Source organism: Manis javanica, chromosome 17 (assembly GCF_040802235.1).
Source record: "Manis javanica isolate MJ-LG chromosome 17, MJ_LKY, whole genome shotgun sequence".
In the NCBI taxonomy this organism is placed as follows: domain Eukaryota; kingdom Metazoa; phylum Chordata; class Mammalia; order Pholidota; family Manidae; genus Manis; species Manis javanica.
The window spans coordinates 1832970-1842956 of NC_133172.1; the positions used below are offsets into that span (position 1 = coordinate 1832970).

At 39.4% G+C, this 9987-nt stretch overlaps 1 protein-coding gene across 1 annotated transcript in view; it reads right to left on the minus strand.

Moving 5' to 3' along the window:
• Positions 1-7719: 7719 nt before the first annotated feature.
• The window catches only part of ZNF582 (zinc finger protein 582), a 136508-nt gene continuing 134240 nt past the window's right edge, over positions 7720-9987 (minus strand). The window contains exon 7 of the mRNA XM_073226697.1: positions 7720-7738. The gene's annotated coding sequence lies outside the window, so the exon portion shown is untranslated. The remainder of the gene's footprint in view (positions 7739-9987) is intronic.

Genomic DNA, 9987 nt, shown 5'->3' on the forward strand with positions numbered 1-9987 from the left:
TATGATTTCCATTTATATGAAATATCCAGAATAGGTACATACATAGGGATAAAATGTAAATTAGTATTTGCCTGGGGCCCTTTGGAGGAGGTAATGGGGAGTGACTGTTAAATGGTTATGGTATCTCTTTTGGAGGTGATGAAAATGTTTTGGGACTAATTGGAGATAATGGTTTCATCACATTGTGAATTTTTTTTTTTTTTTTTTTTTTGAGAGGGCATCTCTCATATTTATTGATCAAATGGTTGTTAACAACAATAAAATTCAGTATAGGGGGGTCAATGCTCAATGTACAATCATTAATCCATCTCAAGCCTAATTCTCGTCAGTCTCCAATCTTCTGAAGCATAACGAACAAGTTCTTACATGGTGAACGAATTCTTACAGAGTGAATAAATTCTTACATGGTGAACAGTACAAGGGCATTCATCACAGAAACTTTCGGTTTTGATCATGCAATATGACCTATAAACCATCAGGTCAAATATGAATATTCATTTGATTTTTGAACTTGATTTATATGTTGATCCCACATTTCTCCTATTATTATTATTATTTTTATTTTTAATAAAATGCTGAAGTGGTAGGTAGATGCAAGATAAAGGTAGAAAACATAGTTTAGTGCTGTAAGAAGGCAAATGTAGATGATCAGATGATCAGGTGTGTGCCTATGGACTAAGTATTAATCCAGGCTAGACAAGGGCAGCAAGACATCCACGGATGCAGAAGATTTCTCTCAAAGCAGGGGGGGTGAGGTTCTGAGCCTCACCTCTGTTGATCCCCAAATTCTCACCTGATGGCCCCCCTGCGACTGTGCCTGTCTTAGGTTGTTCCTCCCTTGAGGAATCTTACCTGTCTCTGGCTAACCAGTCATCTTCCGGGGCCATACAGGGAAATGTAAAGTTGGTAAGTGAGAGAGAAGCCATATTGTTTGCAAAGGTTAGCTTTTTACTTCTTTGCAGATTTATGCCCTGTGGCTTCTATGCCCAGCACTTGTCTCGAGGTATCTTTACCACCTGGAGGAATTATGATACTCGGTAAATTCGATATGAGGCACGAATTCTATTTAAGGTTTGTAATTAGGAAGGAAGAAGAAAAGCTATAGATGTAGCATATGAAGGAAACTTGGGAGGATTGATTATTTCTTTGACATATCTTCTTGTATAGTACCTTAAGTATGTATAGGTTTTAAACTACTAACTAATTTGCACACACATATTAACATAATAGGAATACGGTGACATAAACAAAGCAAATCTATAATTACCAGCCATCTCCAGTGAAGCCAAGAAAACCATTTAGGCACCCTAGGCATTTGTGAAAATTTATCTATGATATGATGGATATTTTCCAACTGTACTTGAACCATCAGACAAATTAAAGCAGCCCATTTCTGGGATCTGTTCACATCCCATATGTTCTTTTAACCATAGATAGTCTATAGTCATGAGATTTTGGGGTGCTACAACTTGCACCCCTCCCAACTCCTGGTTGAGTTCCAACAGTACAGATCCAGTCAAATTCGTTGTCTCACTGTATGCACATGCCAGCCTAGACATCTCCCTCCTCCTTCTTATGGCAAGTCCAGGAGACGGTGGGCTGGATGCAGCCACAACCGCAGCATCGTCCGGATCCCTGTGGAGGCTTTTTGATGATCATCCCCCGGCACGAGTCCTCCAGAGAGTGCTGATGCCGGAAGCTCCTCCTCATATCGTATCTTAGTTCATTTTCTGGGTATCCAAGCTAGGCCTTGATCTTCTGCGTAGAAACAAACAGACCCTTTGCCCACACTTTGACATGCCCTCTATACCACTGTGCAGAACTCATTGGAGGTCAGCACACAGTAACTGCTTTTTTTTTTTTTTTTTTTAATTAAGAGAAAGGAATATTATCAGAAAAGAGTACCTCCATAGCTGATCATCTGACACCCTTTAAGTGATCAACATTAAGGATATTTAAAGCATGCGTTGATCTTTGATTTACCAATAGTTTTATCCTGTTAAGGAGTAATCCCCCTTTTCTTTCTTTCTTTCTTTTTTTTTTTTAAATTTTTAATCTGCACTTACCTGAAGAATACTATGTTTACTATGCTCTCCCCTATATCAGGTCCCCCCTAACAACCACATTACGGTTACTGTCCATCAGCTTAGCAAAATGTGGTAGAGTCACTACTTGTCCTCTCTGTGTTGTGCAGCCCACCCTCCCCTTTCTCCCTCCCCCCATGCATGCTAATCTTAATACCCCCCTTCTTCTTCCCCCCCCTTATCCCTCCCTGCCCACCCATCCTCCCCAGTTCCTTTCCCTTTGGTACCTGTTAGTCCATTTTTGGGTTCTGTAATTCTGCTGCTGTTTTGTTCCGTCAGTTTTTCCTTTGTTCCTATACTCCTCAGATGAGTGAAATCATTTGGTATTTCTCTTTCTCCGCTTGGCTTATTTCACTGAGCATAATACTCTCCAGCTCCATCCATGTTGCTGCAAATGGTTGGATTTTTCCACTTCTTATGGCTGAGTAGTATTCCATTGTGTATATGTACCACATCTTCTTTATCCATTCATCTACCGATGGACATTTAGGTTGCTTCCAATTCTTGGCTATTGTAAATAGTGCTGCGATAAACATAGGAGTGCATCTGTCTTTCTCAAACTTGATTGCTGCGTTCTTAGGGTAAATTCCTAGGAGTGGAATTCCTGGGTCAAATGGTAGGTCTGTTTTGAGCATTTTGATGCACCTCCATACTGCTTTCCACAATGGTTGAACTAATTTACATTCCCACCAGCAGTGTAGGAGGGTTCCCCTTTCTCCACAGCCTCGCCAACATTTGTTGTTGTTTGTCTTTTGGATGGCAGCTATCCTTACTGGTGTGAGGTGATACCTCATTGTAGTTTTAATTTGCATTTCTCTGATAATTAGCGATGTGGAGCATCTTTTCATGTGTCTCTTGGCCATCTGTATTTCTTTTTTGGAGAACTGTCTGTTCAGTTCCTCTGCCCATTTTTTAATTGGGTTATTTGTTTTTTGTTTGTTGAGGCGTGTGAGCTCGTTATATATTCTGGACGTCAAGCCTTTATCAGATCTGTCATTTTCAAATATATTCTCCCATACTGTAGGGTTCCTTTTTGTTCTATTGATGGTGTCTTTCGCTGTACAGAAGCTTTTCAGCTTAATGTAGTCCCACTTGCTCATTTTTGCTGTTGTTTTCCTTGCCCTGGGAGATATGTTCAAGAAGAGATCACTCATGTTTATGTCTAAGAGGTTTTTGCCTATGTTTTTTTCCAAGAGTTTAATGGTTTCGTGACTTACATTCAGGTCTTTGATCCATTTTGAGTTTACCTTTGTATATGGGGTTAGACAATGGTCCAGTTTCATTCTCCTACATGTAGCTGTCCAGTTTTGCCAGCACCATCTGTTGAAGAGACTGTCATTTTGCCATTGTATGTGCATGGCTCCTTTATCAAATATTAATTGACCATATATGTTTGGGTTAATTTCTGGGGTCTCTAATCTGTTCCACTGGTCTGTGGCTCTGTTCTTGTGCCAGTACCAAATTGTCTTGATTACTATGGCTTTGTAGTAGAGCTTGAAGTTGGGGAGTGAGATCCCCCCTACTTTATTCTTCTTTTTCAGGATTGCTTTGGCTATTCGGGGTCTTTGGTGTTTCCATATGAATTTTTGAATTATTTGTTCCAATTCATTGAAGAATGTTGCTGGTAATTTGAGAGGGATTGCATCAAATTTGTATATTGCTTTCGGCAGGATGGCCATTTTGACGATATTAATTCTTCCTAGCCATGAGCATGGGATGAGTTTCCATTTATTAGTGTCCCCTTTAATTTCTCTTAAGAGTGACTTGTAGTTTTCAGAGTATAAGTCTTTCACTTCCTTGGTTAGGTTTATTCCTAGGTATTTTATTCTTTTTGATGCAATGGTGAATGGAATTGTTTTCCTGATTTCTCTTTCTATTGATTCGTTGTTAGTGTATAGGAAAGCTACAGATTTCTGTGTGTTGATTTTGTATCCTGCAACTTTGCTGTATTCCGATATCAGTTCTAGTAGTTTTGGAGTGGAGTCTTTAGGGTTTTTTATGTACAGTATCATATCATCTGCAAATAGTGACAGTTTAACTTCTACTTTACCAATCTGGATTCCTTGTATTTCTTTGTTTTGTCTGATTGCCGTGGCTAGGACCTCCAGTACTATGTTAAATAACAGTGGGGAGAGTGGGCATCCCTGTCTGGTTCCCGATCTCAGTGGAAATGCTTTCAGCTTCTCGCTGTTCAGTATAATGCTGGCTGTGGGTTTATCATATATGGCCTTTATTATGTTGAGGTACTTGCCCTCTATTCCCATTTTGCTGAGAGTTTTTATCATGAATGGATGTTGAATTTTGTCAAATGCTTTTTCAGCATCTATGGAGATGATCATGTGGTTTTTGTCTTTCTTTTTGTTGATGTGGTGGATGATGTTGATGGATTTTCGAATGTTGTACCATCCTTGCATCCCTGGGATGAACCCCACTTGGTCATGGTGTATGATCCTTTTGATATACTGTTGAATTCTGTTTGCTAATATTTTATTGAGTATTTTTGCATCTACATTCATCAGGGATATTGGTCTGTAATTTTCTTTTTTGGTGGGGTCTTTTCCTGGTTTTGGTATTAGGGTGATGTTGGCTTCATAGAATGAGTTTGGGAGTATTCCCTCTTCTTCTGTTTTGTGGAACACTTTAAGGAGAATGGGTATTATGTCTTCTCTGTGTGTCTGATAAAATTCCGAGGTAAATCCGTCCGGCCCCGGGGTTTTGTTCTTGGGTAGTTTTTTGATTACTGTTTCAATTTCTTTGCTTGTAATTGGTTTGTTTAACTTTTGTGTTTCTTCCTTGGTCAGTCTTGGGAGGTTGTATTTTTCTAGGAAGTTGTCCATTTCTTCTAGGTTTTCCAGCTTGTTGGCATATAGGTTTTCATAGTAGTCTTTAATAATTCTTTGTATTTCTGTGGAGTCTGTCGTGATTTTTCCATTCTCATTTCTGATTATGTTGATTTGTGTTGACTCTCTTTTTCTCTTAATAAGTTGGGCTAGAGGCTTATCTATTTTGTTTATTTTCTCAAAGAACCAGCTCTTGGTTTCGTTGATTTTTGCTATTGTTTTATTCTTCTCAATTTTGTTTATTTCTTCTCTGATCTTTATTATGTCCCTCCTTCTGCTGACTTTAGGCCTCATTTGTTCTTCTTTTTCCAGTTTTAATAATTGTGATGTTAGACTATTCATTTGGGATTGTTCTTCTTTCTTCAAGTGTGCCTGGATTGCTATATACTTTCCTCTTAAGACTGCTTTCGCTGCATCCCACAGAAGTTGGGGCTTAGTGTTGTTGTTGTCATTTGTTTCTATATATTCCTTGATCTCTATTTTGATTTGTTCATTGATCCATTGATTATTTAGTAGCATGTTGTTAAGCCTCCATGTGTTTGTGAGCCTTTTTGTTTTCTTTGTAGAATTTATTTCTACTTTCATACCTTTGTGGTCTGAAAAATTGGTTGGTAGAATTTCAATATTGTGGAATTTACTGAGGCTCTTTTTGTGAGCTAGTATGTGGTCTATTCTGGAGAATGTTCCATGTGCACTTGAGAAGAATGTATATCCTGTTGCTTTTGGATGTAAAGTTCTATAGATGTCTATTAGGTCCATCTGTTCTAGTGTGTTGTTCAGTGCCTGTGTGTCTTTACTTATTTTCTGCCTGGTGGATCTATCCTTTGGGGTGAGTGGTGTGTTGAAGTCTCCTACAATGAATGCATTGCAGTCTATTTCCCTCTTTAGTTCTGTTAGTATTTGCTTCACATATGCTGGTGCTCCTGTATTGGGTGCATATATATTTAGAATGGTTATATCCTCTTGTTGGACTGAGCCCTTTATCATTATGTAGTGGCCTTCTTTATCTCTTGTTACTTTCTTTGTTTTGAAGTCTATTTTGTCTGATATTAGTACTGCAACCCCTGCTTTCTTCTCACTGTTGTTTGCCTGAAATATGTTTTTCCATCCCTTGACTTTTAGTCTATGCTTATCTTTGGGTTTAAGGTGAGTTTCTTGTAAGCAGCATATAGATGGGTCTTGCTTTTTTATCCATTCTATTACTCTATGTCTTTTGATTGGTGCATTAAGTCCATTTACATTTAGGGTGACTATTGAAAGATATGTACTTATTGCCATTGCAGGCTTTAGATTCGTGGTTACCAAAGGTTCAAGGTTAGCTTCTTTAGTATCTTACTGCCTAACTTAGCTCGCTTATTGAGCTGTTATATACACTGTCTGGAGAGTCTTTTCTTCTCTCCCTTCTTATTCCTCCTCCTCCATTCTTCATATGTTGTGTGTTTTGTTCTGTGCTCTTTTTAGGGGTGCTGCCATCTAGAGCAGTCCCTGTAGGATGCCCTGTAGAGGTGGTTTGTGGGAAGCAAATTCCCTCAGCTTTTGCTTGTCTGGGAATTGTTTGATCCCACCATCATATTTAAATGATAGTCGTGCTGGATACAGTATCCTTGGTTCAAGGCCCTTCTGTTTCATTGCATTAAGTATATCATGCCATTCTCTTCTGGCCTGTAGGGTTTCTGTTGAGAAGTCTGATGTTAGCCTGATTGGTTTTCCTTTATAGGTGACCTTTTTCTCTCTAGCTGCCTTTAAAACTCTTTCCTTGTCCTTGATCCTTGCCATTTTAATTATTATGTGTCTTGGTGTTGTCCTCCTTGGATCCTTTCTGTTGGGGGTTCTGTATAATTCCATGGTCTGTTCGATTATTTCCTCCCCCAGTTTGGGGAAGTTTTCAGCAATTATTTCTTCAAAGACACTTTCTATCCCTTTTCCTCTTTCTTCCTCTTCTGGTATCCCTATAATACGAATGTTTTTCCTTTTGTATTGGTCACATATTTCTCTTAGTGTTGTTTCATTCCTGGAGATCCTTTTATCTCTCTCTATGTCAGCTTCTATACGTTCCTGTTCTCTGGCTTCTATTCCTTCAATGGCCTCTTGCATCTTATCCATTCTGCTTATAAATCCTTCCAGGGATTGTTTCACTTCTGTGATCTCTTTCCTGACATCTGTGATCTCCTTCCGGACTTCATCCCACTGCTCTTGCATTTTTCTCTGCATCTCATCCCATTGCTCTTGCATTTTTTTCTGCATCTCTGTCAGCATGTTCATGATTTTTATTTTGAATTCTTTTTCAGGAAGACTAGTTAGGTCTGTCTCCTTCTCAGGTGTTGTCTCTGTGATCTTTGTCTGCCTGTAGTTTTGCCTTTTCATGGTGATAGAGATAGTTTGCAGAGCTGGTACAAGTGACCGCTGGAAGAGCTTCCCTTCTTGTTGGTTTGTAGCCTTTTCCTGGGAGAATAGCGACCTCTAGTGGCTTGTGCTGGGCAGCTGTGCGCAGACAGGGCTTCTGCTTCCTGCCCAGTTGCTTTGGGGTTTATCTCCGCTGTTGCTGTGGGCTTGGCCTGGCTGGGGCTGTTCCTCCAAAATGGTGGAGCCCCGTTGGAGGGGGAGCAGCCAGGAGACTATTTATCTCCGTAAGGGGCCTCTGTGCTCCCTGCTGCCCAGGGGGTTAGAGTGCCCAGAGATCCCCAGATTCCCTGCTTCTGGTCTAAGTGACCTGTCCTGCCCCTTTAAGATTTCCAAAAAGCACTCCCCTTCACAAGGCGCTGGGTTCTTGCAGGTGTGGATGTGGTCTGGATGTTGTCCTGTGTCCTGTGGTCTCTATTTTAGGAAGATTTTTCTTTGTTATATTTTCATAGCTCTATGTGTTTTTGGGAGGAGATTTCCACTGCTCTACTCACGCCGCCATCTTGGCTCCGCCCCTCTTTCCTTCTTTTTTGAAGGCTGAAAAATATTCCATTGTATATCTATACCACATTTTCTGTATCCATTCATCCACTGATGGACACTTCCACATCTTGGCTCTTGTGAATAAAGCTGTAATGAACAATGAAGTGCAAATATCTAATCAAGGTTCTGTTTTCAATTCTTTGGATAAATACCCAAAAGTGGAACTGCTGGATTATATGGTATTTCTATTTTTAATTTTTTTGGTGGAACCTCTGTACTGTTTTCCACAGTGGCTGTGTCATTTTACATTCCCACCAGCAATGTACAAAGGTTCCAATTGCTCCACGTTTTCTCCAACACAATTGTTTTTGTTTTCTATATAGCCATTCTAACAAGTAAGGTAATATCTCATTGTAGTTTTGATTTACATTGAGATGTTGAGCATTTTTCATATACATATTAGACATTCGTATGTCTTCTTTAGAGAAATGTCTATTCATTTCTTTGCCCATTTTTTGGAAGAGTTCCTTACATATTTTGGATATTGACCCCTCAGATATTTGGTTTACAAATACTTCCATTCCATAGGTCACCCTTTCACTGTTAACTATTTCCTTGTTACAGTTTTTTGTGTAAACATAATTCTTCATTTCGCTGGGATAAGTGCCCAGAAATGCGATTTCTAGGTCATATGGTGTCTGCATTCTTGGTGTTTTTGTTTTTAGAAAATAAATGCCAAGCTGTTTACCCCAGTGGCTGTACTATTTTACTTCCTACCAGAAATGTATGAGACAGCCAGTTTCTCCAAATTCTTGCTAATATTTGATGTTGCCATTATGTTTTTTATTTTAGCCATTTTGAGAAGTATGCAGAGAAATCTCATTGTGGGGTATTTTCTTTTTTTGTAACTTTTAGTAACAGGCCTTAATTTTTAGAACAACTTTAGGTTTAGAGGAAAATTGAGCTGATAGTACAGAGTTCTCATATTCCCACCTCCCCTCAATTTCCCCTATTATTAAACACTTGCATTAATGTGCAGTGCACTTGTTGCAGTTAATGAACCTACACTAATCCTATTACTAAGTAAGCTCCATAGTTTATATTAAGGTTGCTCTTTGTGTTGTGTACATCTGTGAGTTTGGCAAATACATAATACATGTGTGCACCATTATAGTGGTTTATCAAAGTTTCCCTGTCCTAAAATTGTCCTGTGCTCCACTTGTTCGTCGTCTTCCATCTCCATGAGCCCCTAGCAACCACTAATTTTTGTCTCCATGGTTTTGCCTTTTCCAGAATGTCATATATTTGGAATCTAACAATATATAGACTTTTCAGACATCCTTCTTTCATTTAACATTTAATATTCCTCCATTGTTTTTTGGTTTGTGGCTTGATAGCTAAAATCTTTTTACCACTGAATAATAATCTATTGTATGTACTACAATCTGTTTATCCGTTCACCTCTTAAAGGATATCTTGGTTGCTTCCGTAAGACTGCTATGAACATCTGTGTGCAGCTTTCCTGTATGGACATGTGTTTGACTTATTTGAGTAAATACTTAGGAGCGTGACTGGTGGATGGTATGGTAAGATTATGTTTAGCCTTGTAAGAAACTGCCAGGCTGTCTCCCAACATGCATTCCCACTACAATGAGTAAGAGCTCATGTCACTCCATATCCTTGCCAGAATTTGGTATTGTGAGTTCCTTTTGAGTTTTTGCCATTTTAATAGGTGTGAAGTGGGGTCTCGCTTTAATTTGCAGCTCCCTAATGACATGATGGTGAGCGTCTTCCCCTGTGCTTACTTGCCATCTGTGTATCTTCTTTGGTGAGCTGTCTATTCAGATCCTTTGCACATTTATCCACTGGGTTGTTTTAAAAGTTCACTGTATATTCTGGATAAAAGTCCTTTATCAGTCATGTTTAGTGTCCCTTGCTTGCCTACAAAATGTAGAAGATTCAAATGAAAACTCCAAGTCCTCAGGGGATGAAGCTGCTTAAAGTTGGATGGGGATGGAGTCCCAGAGAGACTGAGTGGAGCGGAGCCCCTGTAATTTCTTAACTTACATCAGAGCCAGCTCAGAGACCTTGAGATCTGGTGTTAAAGGCTGACCTGCATCCCCCCTCCAAATTCATGTGTTGAAGCCGTAACCCCCAGTACCTCAGAAGGTAGCCATACT